Below are 23,206 nucleotides of genomic sequence, written 5' to 3' on the forward strand. Positions count from 1 at the left end.
AGCGAGTGGATGGGTGAAATTAGAAGTTTATTTTTTTATTTTTTTTTTTGGCTGGTGCTATATAAGCTTGCTTTCTTGCATTATGTAACTTTACTAATGCTAATGCTAAACATAACGTTGAAGACCTCAATAGCTATTCAAAATATATATAGAATCTTTCTTTCTTTCTTTTCCTATTATTTCCTAATCTAACTTTTGAAATATAAGGAAACCTGCTCTATTATTTCCTAACCTACCATTTAAGGCCAGGTTATGAAATATAATGAAAAATAAAGAAACCTTCTCCTTTTTTCGTAACCAAACCTAAATCAATAATATAGTAAAAACACTCATGAACTCCAAAAATCTGCTTTTAATAATGAGAAAAAAACATAATGAAGAACATAAAAATGAATGGAACGGAAAGGAACTTTTTCAGAAAAAATAAATAAATTCATGAATACAAATCTTAGAGTTGGACCTCAATAGCTATTTGCAATTTGAGTAATAATATTCTGAAAAGTATCTGCATGATTTTTCCCATAAATTTTTTGATGCCACATATATTCATTCATGTGATCCATCAACGTATCTTTACAACTGCCATTTAGTCTTTTGGTCACACTTTTTAGTCTCTTCCAGTGGGCTTCGATATTGTTCGTATGTGTTACTATATGTGGATCTAAAAAATGTTCCTTGCATTTCACCATTAAATGTCTGTAATTCTTTTTTTCTAAGGCCGTAATACACCTATATCCACGGCATTCATCTGTTATGATGGTAGTATTTTTATTGACTACTTTTCTAACAATGCATAAGAGTTTTTGTTTTCCGATTTTTTATGAATTTCATGAAGATGAATTTTGATTCTCTTTCAAATAATTCAAACACCTATTTCTTGTTAGCAGTTAAATTTCGTCCTCTGTGATGTTTTGGTTTTACCAATAGAGTTTCGTCTGCTTCTACAGTTTTCCCCGATCCACCCAACTTAATGGGTTTTTTAACAACGGCAATTCGCAAATATCTCTTAGTTTCTTATAAAACTTAATTGCTGTTACTTTTGAAATCTCCAGATGGAATGCTTTCATAGTTACTGGCGTACACGTTGACCAAAAGTATTAAAAAAGATAATGTATAATATACATTATCTTTAATGTATACATAACTTCCATTAAAAAAGATAATGTATAATATACATTATCTTTTTTAATGGAAGTTTTGTATTTTCCATAAAACTATGTTTTTATAAAGAAACTTGCACAGAACATTTTTTACAATACCAGAACTTTCCATGTGACTTTGTTCGTGGTTCAATTGGTTTAAAATAATCATTGCACTTAAAACAGTTCAATTTCGGTCTTATTAATTTAGTTTTCATCAAAAAATCAAGCAGTGTTTTAAATTTCTTCCATATTTAAAAGATTCATCGCTACTATTACCTGTTTACCGTTCATTACAAAATTAATTATGCACCGTTCTTTACTCATAAATGCACATAATGCCAACCAATGACTACACAGTAGCTTGTCATCTGTCATGCCCACCACCAATCATTTCATCATTTGCCATGCCTACCTATCAATCAATATATCGTTCTCAACTTCTGCTCCCGACCAATAACACCTACTATCCATTTACTGAGCGAGCAGCGCTAGAATGCAGTATCGGGAAACTAAATTTCCGGGTAAGTTAGCTGACATTTCCTGTGGTTCTCGCGTTGGCTTTCTTTACCTTAAACATTTGTAAATTTAATTTTTATAATATTATAAATATAATTTTTTAAAAGTTACTTTCCATAATATTTAGTAAATTTAACAATGGTTGTGACAAGATCCACCTTGAACACTTTGTCAGAGGTTATCATGACTCATACAGAAATAGCCAATGGTGATTTCCAGGTGAATCATGATTTCATTGTTTGCATAACCTGTGGCATGTATTTAAAGGTCAACCTAGTGGATAATCATAGTTCACCTGGTGATTATTTTCTTTGTCACCATTGTACGGAGTGTACTCATCTAAAGTTAAAATTTGGTGCATTGCTAGAAGAATTTGAGTCACTGAAAAAACTGGTTCTTGCCCTCAAGAATTATGTAACTGGGAGCTTGTCAGGGACTCAATACTCTAGCAACTCACCAAGTGATGCATCCCTGAGTCGGGCTGCAGAATAGAATAACCAAGTGCAAACAGCTCTGGTTCAAAAGGATTTAGTTCTATTAGGAGACTCCATTGTCAGGGATATGGGAAATATTTTTTGTAATAAGGATAGATTGACTAGAACTAGGGTATGTCTGCTGGGATCAACAATTAATGATGTCGCCAACATATTGTCAGATTTAAGGGGGGGGGGGGGTAAAGAGAATGTTATTATTCATGTGGGGGCTAATGATCTGATGCACACGATCTGACAATTTGTTAGACAAATATAGGGCCATGTTGTAGAAATTCCGCAATTAGATCAGAATGTCTATGCATCTGCAATTCTACCCAGGTGCAATAGGAGGGATTATATGCTGAAAACCTTATGAATTAACTCAAGACTTGAAGAATTTTGCAAGGCTTTTGGGGAGGGAACTTTTATCAGTTTGGCCTGCACTTGTGGGTAGAAGGAATCTGTTTTGTAGAGAGGGGATACATTTAAACAAAGGTGGCGCAAGGATTTTTGCCAGTATCACTGAGGATACCTTATAAAGGTTCAGGGAAACTGCTAGTTTGGAAGGACAAGGGTAATATAGATATGTGTTTATCTAATGATATTGATCAAAGTGACACTTGCATATACCTCAAGAGTTCTTGTTTGTTACCACAATAGATCATATATTAAGATGTTCTGAGGGCAGAAATGTTTCAAATGAGTGGGTAGCTAATGCCAGGGAAGCAAGCTTAAATAACTTGAACGGGTGAGTCAGGGTACTTAACTATACAAGAACACTAACTCTTAATTGTTTATACAATAATGTCAGAAGTGCTGTCAATAAAATGAGTGAATCTGAACTGCTGGTTAGGACAAGTAATGCTGACACAATAGGGCTTGCAGAAATGTGGTGCAACTTGGAAATAGGGAATGATGAGTTTTAGTACAGTATGCACAATGTATTTAGGAAAGAATAGGCAGATAGAAGGGGGGTTAGAGTTGTGCTTCTTATCAAAGGCATCTTGAGCACAAACAAAGCTTTCCCAGATTCAGAAGTTTTGCATGCAAGTATAGAATCTGTACGGTGTGAGATAGTTAAAAGCAAAGGTATGATGAGAGTGAGAGTAATCTACAGGCCAGGTAATTGTGAAGATTATGATGAGAGCCTTTACTTGCAAATGAAATGGGCATGTAAGCGTGAATGTCTTATTATGGGTGATTTTAATTTGCCTCTAATTGATTGGAGCAAATGGGAAGGAAGCTCCACATGGGGACAGAATTTTTAAATCAACTAGATGATTATTATTTGTATTGACATGTCAGGGAAAGTACTAGGGAAAAGAATATTCTAGACCTGATCATCATCCATGAACCAGATGACATAATACGGCTGGCAGTACAGGAACCAGTAGCAGGAAGTGATCATGGAGTTCTACAGTGTACACGATGAAGAGAGAGAAAGAGAGAGAGGTCATCATCATCAGCCATTTTCAATCCACTGCAGGATGAAGGCCTCTCCAGCAACTTTCCAGTTCCTTCTGTTTTGTGCAATGGCCATCCATTTACTACCCACAAACTCATGAATTTCATCTGTCCATCTCCGTTATTGTCTTTGAGGTTTTCTTCTAGCTCCTCTTGGGTACCATTCTGTTATTTTCTTAGTCCATCTGCCATCATGTCTTCGAGCTATGTGTCCTGCCCAAGACCATTTTAGTTCTTTAGTTTTGATAAGAATGTCCTTTACTTGAGTTTGCTGCTTAATCCATGTGTTTCTCTTCTTATCTAACAGACTGATTCCCAATATAATTTGTTCCATTCTTCGCTGTGTAGTTCTCAGCTTCTCTTCCATTCTTTTGGTGAGTGCCCAAGTTTCACTTCCATAAGTCATTATTTTACGTTGCAGACAAATTGGGATATTACTCCTCAGTATGTGACTATATTTCCTGAATTCTATCCATCCAAAATTTATTCTTCTCTTGACTTCCAGCCATTTATCATTATTACAGCTAATGACTTGTCCCAGATAAGTATATGACTCCACCTTTTCTGTGGCATACTTGTTCATCATTACTTTTGTTTTAGCTATATTCATCTTTAGTCCAAAATCCTTACTAACTCTGCATAACTGATTAAAATTTTCCTCTAATTCTTTGGGATCGTGGCTTATGAACACAATGTCATCTGCAAATCTTAAATGGTTTAGGTACTCTCCATTCACATTGACTCCTTTCAGCGACGAGTTTAATCTTCTGAAAACTTCCTCAAGGGCAGCAGTAAACAACTCCGGAGATATTGTGTGTCCTTGTCGAACTCTGTGTGTGCGCGATGCAAGGAGTGTATCGATATCAGGCAACAACTCAGCGTTCTTGTGGGCCTATATCAGAGCTTGAAGGACGGGGTGAATGCCCTCGAAGAAACTAAATTGAGGGGCCCATCAAGCTCTCAGCTGCCCACATCAACGCCAGAGCTTGCACTTGGGCATCACGTGACACAGAGGCAACCCCCCAAGGCAGAATGCGTTGGTCCCGAAGGAACTAGTAGTTGTTGGTGACTCTATTGTCAGGGAAACGGGGAACATGCTTTGTAAAAAGGATAGGTGGAACAGGACCAGGGTATGTCTGCCAGGGGCAAAGGTTGATGACGTTGTAGAGCGAATATCATCTTTTAAGGGCACAAAAGGTGATATAGTTGTACATGTTGGCACTAATGATATTAAGAGTAGGAGACCGGCAGAATTACTTAACAAGTACAGGTCACTGATGAACAAAAGCCGAGAATTAGGGTTGAATTTGAAAGTGTCTGCAATTCTGCCCAGACACGATAGGAGGGAGTATATGATGAGAGCCTTGTCGATCAATTCGGCCCTGGAAAGATTGTGCAAGGCTCAAGGGGTAGAATTTTTTTCAGCCTTGACTGTACTTGTTAACAGGAGAGATTGCTTCTACAGGGATGGGATACACTTAAATAGAAAGGGTGCAAGAATATTTGCAGATGCTATCGAGACAGTGTTAGGTGGGTCGGAAAACTGCTAGCTTGGGGGGAGACAAAGACCAATAGATTGACAGTAGCCACTGGCAGAGGTGAAAGAGATTCTTGCACTGCTTCTATTAGAATGAGCAGAAGCCTAAAAAAAAAGAAGATGCATGATATTTCAGAGACTGCTGGGAGCCATTGCAGTACAAGTAAACACATGGGTTGTGTTAGGGTAGCTAAGAATAGAAACAGGTGCAGGTATACTTGCGTGTACACCAATGCTAGGAGTTTAGTAAATAAATTTGATGAATTTGAGGTATTGCTCAAAGCATCAAAGGCAGATATTATTGGGATATCAGAGACGTGGTGTCACACAGATATAAGGGATGCAGAACTGCAATTTGGGGAGTACAACGTCTACAGAAAGGATAGACAGGATAGGAAGGGGGGAGGGGTTATGCTATTAGTGAAGAAACACATAAAAACCAAGGAAGTGAAGCCAGTCAACATCGCTGGACAGTGCAGTGTTGAGTCAGTTTGGTGTGACATAAGCATTGGGAGATCAAAATTGAGAGTAGGAGTGTGCTATAGGCCTAATGACTCTGATGAGTATAATAAGAAACTGTACAGGGAAATAGAGTGGGCCAGTAAATCATAGAGTCTTATAATGGGAGATTTTAATTTCCCAGATATTGACTGGAATTTGGGGGCTGGTTAATCACACACTAGCAGGGCTTTTGTGGATTTATTGGATGATTGTTTTCTACATCAGCATGTTCGGGAGGCAACTAGAGGGAGTAATACTCTTGATTTGATTATCAGCAGTGATTCTTCATGCATTAAGAATCTGCAGATAATTGAACCACTAGGTGGCAGTGATCACAGTGTGCTGAAGTGGGATTTACTCAAAGAGGTAACTACCATTAGGGGTAAAGGGAAGGGTTATTGCTTCCGTAAAGGCGACTACGATGGACTGAGACAGTATTTAAATTCTATACAGTGGGACCAACTGATGATGTTACCAACAGCAAATTCAAAATGGGAAGCATTCAAAGAACTTATCTTGGAAGCTACTAGGCTTTACATACCAACTAAGAAATATTGTTCAAGGTTTAGGCCAAAATGGATGTCAGATGAACTAATGAGGCATATACCAGAGAAGAAAAATGCATGGGATACTTACAAATTAACACATGACACAGAAGCCTATGATAGATACAAGTTGATATGCAACCAAGTTACAAAGGAGGTTAGGCAGGCGAAGGCAGATTATGAGAAATCCTTGGCAAGGGATGCAAAGAAAACAGCAAAGAGTTCTTTACTTATGTAAACTCTAGAAGGAAGGGGATGAATCAGATTTGTCCACTTGATATTGATGGGTCAACTGTTGATGATCCTGCTCAGGTAGTTAACAAACTAAATGAATATTTTGCATCGACATTCACACATGAGGAGTTATTCAGCGAGGGTAATGCCAGAGGTGTATCTTGAAATAACTGAGAGTAAGGTGGAGGACAGGTTGTTGAAGATAAACGCAAGAAAGGCAACTGGGGTGGATGGGATCTATCCAGTTATATTAAAGGAGGCAGCAAAGGAAGTAAGCAAACCCTTAGCCATAATTATGAGAGCTTCCTTGGACTCAGGGGAGGTACCCATAGACTGGAAATGTGCAAATGTGACCCCAATTCACACAGCAGGAGCAAAGGCTGACACAAGTAATTATAGACCTGTGAGCTTAACTTCTGTTCCAGGAAAATTAATGGAGGCACTAGTTAAAGAAGCACTGCAGGATCATTTAGACAAGACTTCAGTTATAGCTCGGACACAGTATGGTTTTGTTAAGGGGAAGTCTTGCTTGACCAATTTGATTGTATATTATGATGCAGTCACAAAAGAACTGGATGCAGGGAATAGCTTTGATATTATATACTTGGATCTTAGAAAGGCTTTTGATACTGTTGCACATGGAAGACTGCTACACAAATTGGAGCAGTGTGACATTGGAGGCAAATTGCTGCTATGGATAAAGGGGTGGTTGAGGGGGGAGAAGACAGAGAGTGGTAATCAATGGACACTGCTCATCGTGGACTAATGTTATTAGTGGAGTCCCTCAGGGCTCAGTGTTGGGTCCATTATTGTTTTCTGTATTTATAAATGATATTGATGATGGTATATCAAGTTTAATGTCCAGTTTTGCAGACGATACAAAGGTAGGCAGGGTTGTCAAGGACTCTACTGACACTATGCTGCTGCAACAGGATCTGGAAAGGTTGAGCAGATGGGCTGAGAGGTGGCAAATGAAGTTTAACATTGACAAATGTAAAGTACTACACAATGGAAACAGCAACCCCAGAGCAACGTATCAACTCTGTGGTACTACACTGACAGTGGTAGAGAATGAAAGGGACTTGGGGGTGGTTGTGCAGGCAGATATGAAGTTCTCTGAGCAGCGCAGATGGGCTGCAAGAGTAGCTCATGGAGTATTGTCAATGATATACAGGAATTTTTCCAGCAGGGATAAGGAGGTGATTATTCCCTTGTATAAGGCAATGGTCAGGCCACACCTAGAGTACTGTATACAGATCTGGAGGCCTCATTTCAAGAAGGATGTAGAGCTGCTGGAACGAGTACAGAGAAGGGCAACAAGATTAGTGAATGGAACAAAGGGGTGCTCTTACGAAGAAAGGCTTAAGTTTTGCAAATTACAGTGTCTGGAGACTAGGCACCAGCGAGGTGATCTGATAGAGGTGTATAAAGCCGTGAATGGTTTGAGCATGCTCAATGCTGATGGGATTCTTCCTCTAGCTCAGAATAATCACCTGAGAGGGCATAAATTCAAATTGAAGAAAGATAGATGTAGGATAGACATGCGGAAATTTGCATTTAGCCAGCGGGTGGTTGGTAGGTGGAACAGACTTCCATCCCTTGTCATGGAGGTTGATAGCCTAAATAGGTTTAAGGCTCAGCTGGACAGGTATTTTGAACGAACAGAGGGGTGAAGTGGAAGTGGGGTTTTTTTTTTTTTTTTTGGCTGATGCTGCATAAGCTTGCTTTCTTGCATCAAATGCCTATGCTAATGCTAAAATGCTAATGCTAAAACTCCTTTCTCAATTTTAAATTTACTATCGTCTTTGTCTAGTCTAATAAAGGAGGTAGCATTCTCATATATTTTCTTCAAAATGATAATATATGGGGTATCTATGCCTTGTCTTTCCAGTACCCGAAACATTGCCTTATGCTATATTGAGTCAAAAGCCTTTTCATAATCGCAAATGCCAGGCATAATGGCGTTTTATATACATATGCTTTCTCCATTAGCTGTGACATTTCACATGGGAATTTTTTTTTTTTTTTTTGGCTGGTGCAGCATAAGCCTCAGGCTTCCTTGCACTATATGGCTAATAATAATAATAATAATAATAAGATGATCCATAGTTGAGAATCCTGTCCGAAAGCCAGCTTGCTCTTTCGGTTGATTCTCATCAAGTATTCTTTCTAATCTGTTAGTAATGACCTTTGTGAACAACTTGTAGATGTGGGATAACAAGTTAACTGGTCTATAATTTCCAATTTCTGATTTATCTCCTTTCTTATGCAGCAAAACTATGATTGCATTATTCCACTGCTTAGGCGTCACGCCTTTTCTAATGCACTTTGTGAAGAGTCTTGCCAGTTTTTGTGTCATGTCTCTTCTTCCCAATTTTAACAACTCTCTAGTAACTTCATCTTCCCCCGGAGCTTTCAGATTCTTCATTTTCTTCAACGCATGTTCTGCCTCATCAGGAAGGATATTGGGTTGTAGTATGTGTTACTAATTTGTAATCCATCTTCCCCACTGCTGGCATGCATCATTCCCTCGCTCCTTGTATAATTCTTTATAGTAGTCTTCTGCTATTTATAAGTACACCATCACTATTCTTCAGTTTCAGTATCATTTGTCTTTCTGTATTACTGCTCATGGCTGCTGATTTAAATCCTTTGTTTTTCCTTAATGCTTTTGCTACTTTTCTTGTGTTAAATTTTCTTATGTCCTCTCTGAGTCTCTTTCTAATGGCTTTGCATAACTCAGTATACTCAATTTTCTCCCTGTCAATGTTTTTCTTGCTCTTCATTTGTCGTCTTTGGTTCATCATGACAAGTGTTTCTTGACTAATTTTTTCTTCTTTGGATTTCTGTTTCCCTATAGGTTTCTTGGGCTTTATCACTTTCAGAAAGTTGTAATATTCCTCGTCGATATCTTGGTCCTGAGCAGTCTGCAGAAGCTCAAACTTGTTCTTGAGTTCCAGTACATACTGCTTTTCTCCTCCTCTGTTATTTCAAAGACCTTTGTATTATTTACTCGAGTCAGTTTTTTCCTTTCTTTTCTTACATCTATATCAAGTTTGCATCTTACCATTCTGTGATCACCACTTCCAACCTTTAATTTGTAGTAGTGGCATTTGATACAAGAAAGCAAGCGTATGAGCTTATGCAGCATCAGCCAAAAAAAAAAAAAAAAATTTACGAAACAATTCCCTCAAAATGATTGTCCAGTTCCTCCTTGAATTTATTGAACCTATCAACTTCCACAATGACAGATGGAAGGTTGTTCCAGCAATTAACCACCGGCTGGCTAAAGGCAAATTTCCGCACATCTATTCTATGTCTAACTTTCTTCAATTTGAATTTAAGCCCCCTTAGGTTCGTAATTTGAACAAGTGGAAGAATCCCATCAGAATTCAGCGTGCTCAACCCATTCAAGGCCTTGTACACCTCAATCAGATCACCGTGCAGGTGCCTAGTCACCAGTCGCTGCAATTTGCAGGACTTAAACCTCTCTTGGTAAGAGGATCCGTTTATTCCCCTCACCAATCTTGTTGCCCTTCGCTGTACACGCTCAAACAAATCTACATCCTTCCTAAAATGAGGCCTCCAGACCTGTATGCAGTACCCAAGGCGTGGTCTGACCATTGCCTTATACAGAGGGACAATCACCTCCTTTTCCCAGCTTTCAAAATTTCTGTATATCATTCACAACACCCCCATGACCTGCCCTGGCAGCCTGTCTGCATTTCTCAGAAAACTTCATATCTGACTGCACAATTACTCCCAGGTCTTTTTCATTTTCAACCACCTTAAGTGTAGTACCACAGAGTTGGTACTTTTCTCTGGAGTTACTGTTACCCATATGCAGTACTTTGCATTTGTCAATGTTAAACTTCAGTTGCCACTTCTCAGCCCATCTGCCCAAATTTTATAGATCCTGTTGCAGAAGCACATTGCCATTACTGTCATTAACAACCCACCAACCTTTGTATCATCTGCAAACTTTCACACTAAGCCTGATATACCTTCATCACTATCATTGATAAATATACAAAACAACAGTGGACCCAATACCGAACCTTGTGGGACTCCACTAATAACATTAGTCCATGAAGAGCAGCACCCATTGATTACAACCCTCTGTCTTTTCCCACTCAACCATCCTTTTATCCATTGTAGCAACTTACCCTTAATACCATTCTGCTCCAATTTGTACAGTAGTTTTCCATGCACAACAGTGTCAATAGATTTCCTGAAATCCAAGTATAGGATATCAAAATTATTTTTTGCATCCAGTTCCTTTGTAACCACATCATAATACCCAGTCAGATTTGTCAGATAAGACTTTCCCTTAACAAACCCATGCTCTGTCTGAATTATTGCTGCAGTCTTGTCTAGATGATCGTGCAATGCATCTTTAACCAGTGACTCCATTATTTTACCCAGAACAGAAGTTAAACTAACCGGTCTGTAATTACTCATGTCACCCTTCGATCCACCTTTGTCAATTGGGAATACATTTGCCCATATCCAGTCTGTGGGGTCCTCTCCTGAATCCAATTCAGGAGAGGACCCCCACAGACATGGCTATTCCCAACCTGAATCCAATTCAGGTTGGGAATAGCCATGAGATAAAGGTGCTCTCATAATTATGGCTAAGGATTTGCTTAGTTGCTTTGCTGCATCCTTTAATATATCTGGATAGATCCCATCCACCCCAGGTGCCTTATGTTTAACTTCAACAATTTCTCCTCCACTTTACTCTCAGTTATTACAAAATTATTAAGCACCCTGCTACAATTTGATAACTTTTGGGCATTTTCAAACCTTAATAACTCCTCATGTGTGAATGTAGATGCAAAATACTCATTCAGTTTGTTGGCTATCTGAGCAGGATCATCAACAGTCGAACCATCGATGTCAAGTGGACCAATCAGATTCATCCCCTTCCTTTTATACTTTATATAAGTAAAGAAATCCTTGCTGTTTTTCTTAGCATCCTTTGCCAAAGGTTTATGACTTGATTACAGATTAGCTTATATATATCATAGGCTTCTGTTCGCCTGATAATTTATATGCATCCCATGCATTTTCTTTTCTACCACGAGTCTCATTAATTCATTTGACAACCATTTAGGCCTAAACCTTGAACAATATTTCTTAATAGTTATGAAACATTTAGTTGCTTCCACTATTAATTCCTTGAATGCTTCCCACTTGGAATTTGTTGTTGGTAACATCATCAGTTGGTCACTCTGTACAGAATTTAAAAACTGTCTCAGACTATTGTAGTCACTTTTACGGAAGCAAAAAACCCTTTCCTTTACCCCTGATGGTAATTATATCTTTAAGTGATCACTGCCACCTAGTGGTTTCTTTTTCTGCAAATTCTTAATACACGAATGATCACTGCTGATAACCAGATCAAGGGTATTACCCTGTCTGGTTGCCTGTCAAACATGCTGCTGCAGAAAACAATCATCCAATAAATCCAAAAAAAATCTTATAGTGTGCGAGTGACCAAACCACAAGTTCCAGTCAATATCTGGGAAATTAAAATCCCACATTATAAGACATTCTGATTTACTAGCTCACTCTATTTCTCTGTACAATTGTTCATTGTACTCATTTGAGTCATTAGAACTATAACACACACTGCTGCTCTTATTTTTGCTTTCACAGAACTTATGTCACACCAAACTGACTCAACAGTGCACTGTTCATCTATATCAACCGGATGCACTTCTTTTGATTTTATGTTTTTCTTAATTAACAGCATAACACCTCCTCCCTTCCTATGCTGTCTATCCTTTCTGTAAACATTGTATTCCCCAAATTCCAATTCTGCATTCCTAATATCTGTGTGACACCACGTGTCTGATTGATATCCCAACAATATCTGCCTTTGATGCCTTGACCAACACTTCAAATTCATCAAATTTATTTACTGTACTTCTAGCATTGGTATACATGCACCTAGTCTTATTCTTAGTTATCCTAACACATCCAATATACCCACTTGTTTCACAATGACTGCCATCAGTCCCTGAAACCCCCAACCCCCATCGCTCCAGGCCGCTGCTTATTCTAATAGAAGTTGTGCAAGAATCACCTTCACTTCTGCCTGCGGCTACTTTTAACCTTTTAGTCTGTGAAACCCGCCCCCCCCCCAAGCTAACAGTTTTCTGACCCGCCTAACATTGCCTCGACAGCATCAGCAAATATTCTTGCATCCTTCCTATTTAAGTGTATCCCATTCCTGTAGAAGCAGTCTCTCCTGTTAACAAGCACAGAATAGGCTGAAAAAATTCTCGCCCTTGAGCCTTGCACATTCCCTCCAGGGCCGAATTCATTGACAAGGCTCTCATCATGTACTCCCTTCTATCGTGTCTGGGCAGAATTGCAGACACTTTCAAATTTAACCGTAACTCACACGACTTTTTTGCAACATTGACCTGTACTTGTTAAGTAAATCTGCAGATCGCCTACTCTTAATGTCGTTGGTGCCAATGTGTACAACAATATCACCCTTTAAAGTTGATATATGCTTCACAACGTCATCAACTTTTGCCTCTGGTAGACATACCCTGGTCCTATTCCATCTATCCTTTTTACACAATATATTCCCCGTCTCCCTGACAATAGAGTTACCAACAATAACTAGTTCCTTTGGAACCAGTGCATTCTGCCTTGGACATTGCCGCTGTGTTGCCTGATGCCCAGGAGTGATCTCTGGCATTGAGTTGGGCAGCTGAGAGCTTGGTGGGCCCCTCATATTAATTTCTTCGAGGGCATCTACCCTACACCTCAAGCTCTCATAGACGCCCATTGTTCAGGACAGTAAAATCATTCACGATATATCTTCTGTTAGTGAGAATGAAGTCGATTTCATTAGTTGTTAATCCATTTGGGCTCTTCCATGCGCCTCCCTAGCTAGGTGGGTAGGAGCAGCAGTGCGTTGCACACGCTTTTTGATTAGACCGGTGTTCGAGGTGGTGACCACCAAATACGGAGGATGCGGAAAGGTCAGGGAATGACCACCGCATATCTCGGGAGCAATATGGCCTTAGTTGTTAATGCTTCTAAAAACCAAATAACAAACAACAAGCTCTTCCATGTCCAATTTCTGTTCACCCTTTTCTTGAAAAAAGTGTTCATTACTGACATTCCTCGAATATTCTGCAAATTCCACAAGTCTTTCACCTCTTTCATTTATTTCACCAATTCCAAAATTTGCTATAGTTCCCCTTTCTGCACTGTTTGGTCTCTTTCCAACCTTAGCATTGAAGTCCCCCATAATGATAGTGTAGTGAGTTTTCTGTTTATCTAGAAGATTCTCAATTTCGGTGTACATTTCTTCAACCTCTTCATCATCATGGCTTGATGTTGGTGCATAAATCATTATAACCTTTAGCTTATACCTCTTAGAAATCCTGAGTAGTAGTCTTGACACCCTTGGTGATGTACTTTTGAATTCCAAAATGTTGTTTTTTATATCTTTATGGACTAGAAAGCCAATTCCACCTTCACTCCTTTCACTGTTTCCATTGGTGTACAGCACATTTCCACTTGATAAACTTATAAGTGGTTCATTTTTTCTTCTTTTTTCAGCCAAATGGATGATATTCCAATTCACATTTTCTAGTTCCTTTTCCGGCTCTAGTATCCTGTCTTCACCAATGAGCGATCCTACGTTGTAACAGGCCAAGTTCAGTTTCTGTGCATGGCAGCCTGGTCGTACCAAGAGATTCTTAGCAACCTCTGCTTCCCCTCTGATCCACTTGCTGCTGTAAGAGGGGGACTGAGGGCCATTTGTTTCATCTTACTGTCATGTGCTGGAGGGTTTGGTCTTTTCCTCTTCATGTTGACCAGGCATCTTAAAGAGAACCACTCTTTTTTTTTTTTTTTTATGTGAACCCCAAACACGAGAGGTATTAGAACCTATAGTACTTAGTACCGTGCTTGGGTTGGAGATTGAGAAGACGAAAGAAGATGTTTGTTGACACTGGACTTGAACTTCTGTAGATTGTAATTTTCAGGAAATATGCATGAAGGAAGGTTGTTCCAGAAAACGGCAGTTGAATGAATAAATGAAGAAGATGAAAAGTTGGTTCTGTGGGTTTGAAGTTGGACAGTAAATGGATGTTGGCTGGTGGCGGCACGTGTTCGGACTGTTTTGAAAGAGAGAGCGGGAATTATAGAAGCTAATTCAGAAGAACAGTGCCCATGGAAGTATCTGTATAAGAGACATGCAGCAGAAACAGTGCGTCTATGAGACAGCGAGTGGAGAGACTCTGTTAGAGATGAATCATTAATTAATCTAACTGCCCTCTTCTGAATGGAATCAAGAAGCCTGAGAGAGGTTTTGGGGGCACCACCCCAAATGTGGGAACAATATTCCATGGCAGGGCGGATTTGCGATTTATAGAGTGAACAGCTGTTTGGAAGAAAAGTAACGCTGAGAGCGAAAGAGAAAACCAAGTTTTTTAGATGCAGAGGAAGCAATATTTGTAATGTGCTTGTGCCAAGAGAGATTAGAAGTCAGGGTAATCCCCAAAAGAGATATATCCTTTTGCCTAGAAATTGGAGTGTCACTAAAGATAAGCACAGGAGCAGAAGAATCCTTTTTGCGAGATATAAGACAAGACTGAGTTTTAGAAGGGTTGAAATCAACTAAGTTGTCTTTGCCCCACTGGAGAATTACCTGAAGATCAGCATTTAAGGAATTGGTAGCAGATTTTCGAGAAGTTGAAGCTGATTGAGCAGGACAAGGTTTCTCAAAATGGAAAGTTGAATGCAATGTGCTATCATCGGCAAAACTATGGATAGGATTTCCAGTCAATGGAAGAAGGTCATTGATATACAACAGGAAATGAGTGGGGGAAAGAACTGAACCTTGGGGGACACCGGCATTAGTGGAGAAGTTAGAAGACAGAGAGCCATCAACCATCACCCTCAGTGAGCGATCAGAGAGAAACCTGGATAACCAATTACTAAAAACATTTGGCAAACCATAAGATGGAAGCTTGTTTAGAAGACCTTTATGCCAAACACGATCAAAAGCCTTTGAGATGTCAAGAGCAACTACTTGTGTTTCACCGAACCTTTCCATTGAATTAGTCCGTAAATGGGTAACATAAGCCAGAATATCACCAGTGGATCGACACTGACGGAATCCATACTGGTGATCATTGATCAGACTGGTGATCGTTGATCAGACGGAAGGTTTCTAGGTAGTTAAAGAGTTGGCGGTTAATTGATTTCTCCATTACTTTAGAAAGAGTAGAAGTAATTGCAGTGGGACAATAATTGGATGGGAGGGATTTGTCACCCTTTTTAGGAACTGGCTGGATATGAGCAAATTTCCAAGCAGAAGGAAAAACACCTTTCGAATAAGAAAGTGAAAAAAGGCGGCAAAGAATAGGAGTAAGTTCAGGAGCACAGGTTTTGAGAACAAGTGGAGAAATACCATCAGGACCTGGAGCTTTCTTAGCATCGAGATTCATCAAAATCCTTCTGATATCCTTTTGACGGAAGACCACAGGAGGCATTGAATGGAGTGTGTTGGGAATGGTGGGAGGTGTTTTACCAAGATCATTAATACATGAGCTCGAAGAAAAATGGGATGCCAGCAGGTCAGCTTTATCCTTGGCTGAAGTGACAACAGAACCATCTGGTTTGGACAGAGGTGGGAGCAGAAATGGGCAAAAGTTGCGGCCAATAGCTTTGGCAAGAGACCAGAATGCTCGGCTACCATTAGGGCAAGAAGCAAGTTTTCTACTCTTAGCCTGTTCAAACTCTAGTTTGGACTGATTAATAACTGCTTTACAATTGTTACGAGCTTTGGTGTAGGCAGAAAATGAAACTGAAGAATTAGAAACAAGCCAATTACAATATGCAACATTCTTCTCTTGGACAGCCTTAGCACATTTATTGGAAAACCAAGGTTTAGATAAAGGACGAGATTTTAAAGTGGAGTGTGGGATAAAGGATTCCATTCCTGCAATAATAATTTCACTGACACGATCTGAGCAAACGTTGACATCAGAACTTTTGAAACAGTAATCCAACCAAGGAAAAGAAGAAAAGAAGTCTCGCAGGTCATCCCATTTTGCATTCTTGTAATGCCAAACAACACAAGGTTGGGAATAGCCATGAGATAAAGGTTCCATTGGAGAAGAGACAATCACCAAGTTGTGATCTGAAGTGTCTAAAGGAGCTCTCACTTCGACCGTGTACTTAGAAGGGTTGTTTGTGAGAAAAAGATCAAGCGTATTGGCTGTATGATTAGGATTGTCCGGTATTCTTGTAGGTAAATGAACAATCTGTGCTAGGTCATTAGTAATTGCAAAAGCCTCAGCATCTCGACCTGCTGGGTCGGTGTGACTAGAAAACGGAAGCCAGCTGGGGTTGTGAACATTAAAATCACCAAGGAAAATTACCTCACTGTTAGGAGAGTTGGACTGGAGAAAGTCAAGTTGCAACGAGAGGAAGTCAAAGAGCTCCAAGTGATTAGTGGAGTTGGGAGAATGGTAGAGACAACAGATGAATTTGACACAATGAGTTAGAGAGATTTTAAGCCAGAGAAGATCAAAGAGAGGAGATTCCAAATTGCCAAGTCTCTGACAGGGAATATCAGAACGGACATATGCACAAGTACCACCTTTGAGGCAAAAGGAATCATACAGCGAATAATTTGGGCATCTGAGATGAGCAGTAGTTGAATCAAACGATAACTGAGATTCTTTCAGAAAAAGTACATGGGGTTTGGCAGACTGGAAGTGGAAATGGACATCGTTGAGATTAGAATTGGGACCACGTATATTTGTGAAATGAATTAAGAAGTCCTTGGGAGGTTTAGATCTTTTCGCAGATAAGCTTGCTCTATTAGTTTGACAATTCATGGTGTATTCAATAGTAAGAAAAAGTGGGTGGGACATGCTGTATGAAGTAATGAAATTTTTGGATATGGCGTACATGTGGTAAGAATATACCCAGATCCTTGACATAACGTGGCTTCGACAATGCTCCCCACATTCACACTACTCGGACTCCCTCCAGTCACTATCTGGCTGAGTAGAGGTAGCAAGATTATAAACTAGCTGATCCAGAAGCCTCCTAGAGAGTTACCAATAGGTCCGGTCCAGTGTACTAACAAGCGGCCGGCCTGCGAAAACCGTTTTAGAGCTGTACCCTCGAAATGTAAGGAATATTGGATCTCGCCACGACGTTCATCATAACCTCAAAAGTCATCAATCATACTGCATGATGGAAGAGATAGGGAAGGGTTGACCGGAACTTAGCTCTAGAGACTAAACATGGGTTCCACCACTTCAAGCCTCCAATAAGCTTTCAATACAAAGTGGTGGTATTTCACCGGTTGAATAGAGTCATCTTCCACCTAGTACTGCCTGGTAACATAGAGGGGTGGTGTTCCTCCATGTGGTGTGGGCGCCACACCTCGACCCCTGCTTACGTTGGTTCACACCTGGGTGGTCACCCACCATGTACTTGTGCATGGGGGTTATACCCAGGATTACTAACAGTCCCACCATCATGAAGGTGCAAGCAGAGGATTTGGCTGTCACAGACCGTCCAGACTTCGCCGAAATTGGGTCCACTTGACTTGAGTGTCACCTGAATATCAGTTCCATCAGCGTTTTAGACTCCCAGATAGCAAGTACAGCTTGTCTGGCATATCTGAGAGAATGTCTGTGACAACCTCAAGGACATGTTTGTTGCCACCTAAGTGATGTAACAGGGCTTACCATTGAGAAGGTGTGCATGAGTGGATTTTAGGGAGGCAGGCCAACCGGACTTCTCCTAAATCTTCTGAAATAGAAAGATATTGGATCCATCAGTGTTTTAGACTGAGTGTCTGATAACACACAGAATGCCTGTTCCACTCTAAGCCCCCTCTGGAAGAGATGTAGCAGTAGTTAAAGGCAAAGGAAAGGATTATAAAATCAGGAAAACTGACTAGTCAGTCTATCTTCAGTAGTAGGGAAAATCATGGAGGCATTGATCAAGGGTGGAATTCAGGATCATTTAGATAGAAATGGAATTCTGAAAGATACACAGCATGGTTTTGTAAATGGAAAATCATGTTTAACAAATCTGGTTAGCTATTCTGACAGGGTCACTCATGAGCTGGATTTAGGGAAAGTTTGGACATTGTTTATTTAGATTTCAGCAAAGCATTTGACTGAGTCCCACATGAGCGGTTACTTTAAGCTGGAACAGGTTAGAATCACAGGGAAAATCCTTAGATGGATAGCGGGATGGCTACAGGGAAGGAGGCAGAGGGTTATGATAAATGGATATTCCTCAGATTGGATTAATATACAAAGTGGAGTTTCCCCAGGGTTCAATATTTGGACCACTGTTGTTTTTGATTTTCTTAAATGACATTGATGAAGGGATAGAGGGTGTGCTATCTAAATTTGCAGATGACGTAAAGATTGGTAAAGTAGTTAATGATGATTGCCTGTAGTTAAATTATTCTGCGTGTGTGAAAGGAGTTTGAAGGTGATGGCTTGATGATCACTTGTTTAGGCCTCCTGGACCATTCATCCATAGATTTTATTTGTTGCAGAGATGGTAGTAAGTCTAATATTTGTGTAGTTCTCACCACAGGTATTGCTGAAGGTAGCAAGGTGGCATTCTTGTTGGCAGCTGCAAGCCTTCTGGAACAAATGAAATCCTCCAGCAGGATTCATAACAATCAGCATAATGGTCAACAGAGCCGGAACTATTTTAAGGGTGCATTCAACCAGTTATATTTTTTAAAATTGCTTCATTTTTGATTTAATTACAGTTGGACCTGTGTTTAACGAACTTCTTTATAGCAAATTTTTTGAATTCCTTTTGGTAATTACATTTAAAAGTTTCTGTAGAATGAAGTAAATTTCCATATAATGAATGGATTACAAGAGACTTAACTTTGTATGCTTTGTTTCCACCTCTGGCCTTTACGCAATTTAAGCAATTAGAAAGTGCAAATTAAGGGTCAAAGGGATTGCCGTTCCACAGTGTAAGTGGAATGTAAAACGTATGCAGCCACCTAACCCACATACTGAGAAATTATGCTAGTCAACTGCTTTCTATAGCCAGTCAAAAGATTAAGGCATATTCCTGACACAGATAATAGCTTCTGGTCAACTTGTGTTCTTTGTTTAAAATAAAAATAAAAATAAAAATTTTATTAAAAGAAATACTGCATTATCTTTGTACGTGCTACTTATGATTCCAGAAATTTTTGTGATTTTGTGAGAGGTAAAAACAATTATAAATTTGGGATTTATAATCACAGAAAAAAATATCAGGGAGGAACAGTGTTTTACAAATTTCAAAAATAACAGAGAAACTCCAATTACAAACTTCTATAAAGTATGGCCCATTTTGTGATTTCACACCTCTGAGCTTTTTGGTTTGTCCTTCAGTGCTAACCAGTTGGCTTATCTTCCAGTTCTAGCAAGTTGGTAGTTGTATTTTGCTTGAATTGCACAAATGCTCAAGTGTGAGTAGTCACAGGTCAAAAGAAATAAAAAGTGTAATTCAAATTTTGTTATTCAGTTATTTCGTCTCCACATTAAAAAAGTAAGTTTTAATAAATTTTCATAAAAAAACCTTTCTTTTATGTATTTTAATTTCCTTTAGTTGACCTGTAACCATATATTTTATTTTTATAGGTTATAACATTATACAGTATATAATTATTAGTTATTAAAAATATATGTTTTAGAATTTGATTTTTGTCTCATTTTCAAAATGAGTTTTAGACACAGGTTCCTGTATATCGTGGGGTTTTATCCATGATATACAGGAATTTTGCTATCAGGGATAGGGAGATGAGTATCCTATTTTGTATAAGGCAACAGTACTCAAAAGGTATATTCTTCTGAATCCACATCTTGAGTACTACATGCAATTCTAGAAGCCTCATTTTATGAAGGATGTGGATCTGTTGTAATGGGTGCAGAGAAGAGCAACAAAGTTGGTGAGTATAGAAAAAAAGTGCTCTTACTGGGAAAGGGTTCAGTTTTGCATATTACAGCATCTAGAAACTAGTCACCTGCGAGGAGATATGATTGAGTTGTTGAAGGCATTTAATGGTTCACTAAGCTCAATGCTGATGAAATCCTTCTTGTTGCTCAGACTACACACATGATGGAACATAAATTCAAATTGTGGATGAATGGTCACAAGTCGGATGTGAAGAAATTTTCCTTCAGCCAAAGGGTGGTTGATTGTTTGAACAAACTTCCATCTGGTGTTACAGAGGCATGTAGTGTGAATAAATTCAAGGAAGAACTAGATAAACTGCTAGATGGGATTGACAGATGAAATAGGAAATTATGGCTTTTCCTTTTTTTTATGGATGCTGTATAAGCTCACTTTCACTGTTTTCTCTTGTTGCCTCTCTAACATGCTGCTGTAAACAACGATCATTGAATAAATCCAGAAAATTTCTGCTGCTGTGTGGGTTGGTCAAACAGCACAAGTTCCAATTAGTATCTAGAAATTTAAAGTCCCCAGTATAAGACATTTTGATTTACTGGCCCACTTTATGTGAATGTGCAGTTGTTTGTTATAATAATCACAATCCTACCCTCAATTAATTTTGCTGATGCTTTTGTCACACCAGAATGACTCAACGTTGCAATGGTCACCCACATTGTATGAGTGTACTGGTTGATGCTATATAAGCTTGCTTTCTTGCATCATATGCCTCTACTAATGCTAATTAGATTCTGTGTGAGTTTTAATCATGAGCATTACTCCTCCTCTCTTCCTGTCTTGCCTGTCCTTCTTGTAAATAAGAAAAACTATATATATATATATATATATATATATATATATTTTTTTTTTTTCTCTTCCATTCTTGTAGTTTATGCTGTTTAAATGTGCTTGCATGCCAGGTCAGCTATGTAAACTTGTGGTGACTGAGTGAATGCTTGTGATCAGTATTTTATATATATATATATATATATGTGTGTGTGATTGTCTTGATAGCTGTCCTTATTTAGGTGATTCCTATATCCTGTCTAGCCAAATGGCAATGAGTGCAAGATGGCAAATGTGTGAGAGAATGTAGTATAATGTCTTGTTAATTAGTCTGCCTCTAAATATATGTTAAAAAGTGTACTTGTCTATGTTTAAGTATGAAAAGGTGCAGGTGAACCGAGCACATGTAGAGTATGTGTTGTTCAGATGGACCCCCCCAATTAGACTGTAGGGGACAACCTATCAGGAACCCTCCCTGCTTCACTGATGCCATGCCTCCTTCTCCTGAGGCATGGCATGGGATCTGCAGACACTGGCTTCTTCAGCTGGCCTGGCAAGTGTGGGATTCAAAACAGAGAAGTATGTTACATTTACAGTGCAATCTCCTCCCACACATAGGGCACCCTGGCCCTATGACTTTACTCCCCTTCAGTACCTGTTTCCCTCCCCCACTTTCCCATCCCCAACATTTTTGCCCGGCAGACTCTACCATTACAAACCTTTCTACAGAAGTTAAAGTAGACAGAGGGTGCCCTTCTGTCTACTTTAACTTCTGTTTCAAAGGTGGAAGCTTTCCTCTAATCCACCTTCTTTTCTTCTTCTGTTCTTTCCCTCCTCAATTGTCTCTCCTGCATTTCTTTTCAATAAAAACTTCTGTTTTTTTTTTTTTGTTTTTTTTTCTGGCATCACCAAAGCTTGCCAAAGAGGGCCTGCCCTCTTTGGCAAGCTTTGGTGATGCCAGAATTTGCCCCAGCCAGAGAACCTTTCACACTTTACAACCTGGTCCACTTCCTCATGGTGAAGGATGAGCAATGGGAGATCCTCGTTCCTGGGGGGGGGCTATGACTAAGTGACAAGAGGAACAACTTACCAATACCAGACTACACTACAACTTGCACTATCTCTGGCCTTTATGTAGTTCATAGCATGACACATACAACATAGGGTTGATGGGGGGGGATCCCTGGTGCTGCTTCACAGTAAACACTATACACTATATCCTTCCTGTATGGGTTCTTTCAGAATTCTTTGGATGCCCAGTAAGAGCCCCCGGTAACAGAACCGGGTATGCCTCCACACAGCTATGGATGGGAGTCAGGGTGCAATCAACCAGGTGTCTGCCACTCTTTGGCAGCAAAACTCCATTTGCCAGCCAACAGAATAACTCACAATGTTTACTAAAATTAAAAACAGGTACATGTTTACTATACTCCTAGCATTAAGTGTACAAGCAAGTATACATGTACCTGTTTTTAATTTTAGTAACCAACCCAATCCATGTATTTGCTTGTTGCATGATGACCTCCAGCAGTCCTTGTCATCTTCACCACCCTTGCTTTTCAAGCTGACATATGCCCCAGTAGAACCAGTGCTTTCTTGCATCATACAACATGGATCTCTGCCTACAGCTGCTGTTAACCTAAGTCTGTGTATCCCCCTGGTTAGCAGTTTTCTGACTCACCTAATTCTACTTCTGCAGCATCAGCAAATATTCTTTCACCCTTTCAGGTTAAGCATATCCCATCCCTGTAAAAACAGTCTCTGCTCTTAACAAGCACAGACCATACTGAGAAAAATTCTATCCCATGAGCCTTGTACTCATTGGAACCACATTGATTGATTAACAAGGCTCTCATCATGTATTCCCTCCTGTTTTGTCTGGGCAGAACTGCAAATATTCAAATTTGTTCCTAACTCGTGACTTTTTCTCAGCATTGCCCTGTGTTTGTTAAGCAGTACAGGGCAAAGCTGAGATAAAGTGAGTCTCATTTCTCCTACTCTCAATATCATTAGTACCAATAAATATAT

General features: G+C 39.4%; 1 protein-coding gene across 6 annotated transcripts in view; it reads left to right on the plus strand.

Moving 5' to 3' along the window:
- LOC150076142 (serine/threonine-protein kinase SIK2-like) overlaps positions 1 to 23,206 on the plus strand; it is a 362,913-nt gene that overhangs the window by 275,067 nt on the left and 64,640 nt on the right. The gene's annotated exons all lie outside the window — the stretch shown is intronic.

Source organism: Mastigoproctus giganteus, chromosome 13 (assembly GCF_048544385.1).
Source record: "Mastigoproctus giganteus isolate SK-2022 chromosome 13, ASM4854438v1, whole genome shotgun sequence".
Taxonomy (NCBI): domain Eukaryota; kingdom Metazoa; phylum Arthropoda; class Arachnida; order Uropygi; family Thelyphonidae; genus Mastigoproctus; species Mastigoproctus giganteus.